Source organism: Octopus bimaculoides, chromosome 23, assembly GCF_001194135.2.
Source record: "Octopus bimaculoides isolate UCB-OBI-ISO-001 chromosome 23, ASM119413v2, whole genome shotgun sequence".
Lineage (NCBI taxonomy): Eukaryota > Metazoa > Mollusca > Cephalopoda > Octopoda > Octopodidae > Octopus > Octopus bimaculoides.
The window spans coordinates 25433743-25434220 of NC_069003.1; positions in this window are offsets into that span (position 1 = coordinate 25433743).

A 478-nucleotide genomic window follows, 5' to 3' on the forward strand; every position below is an offset into this window, starting at 1 on the left:
AAAAAAGAAGTTTGAAAACGCCAATATATAAAAAATGAATTTTAATTTAAAATTTTGTTAGAGATATTTTTAACATGTTTTGGTACTTGTAAAAACGAACCTTATCAAAAATACATATTTAAGAAAATGAAATTAAATGAAGAGTTCATAATTGTTCCTTACCGGTGTCAATAGTCCACGTGGGGGCATTTTTTGTTGGTTGTAGTAGTAGTAGTAGTGACCCTGTTGGTAATGGTAAGTGCAGTGACCTCTGTCCGTGTCAGTAGCAGTAGTTAATTAGTTGTAGTGGTAGGGGTGGAAGCAGCAGCAGAGGCAGCAGTAGTAGTGACCGTAATAACAGTAGTAGTAGTAGTAGTAGCAGCAGCTATAGTAGTGATAGTAGTAGCAGTGATTGTTAGAATAAATATATATGTATATATATATATACATAGATATATATATGTATGTATATACATAGATAAATATATATATATATATA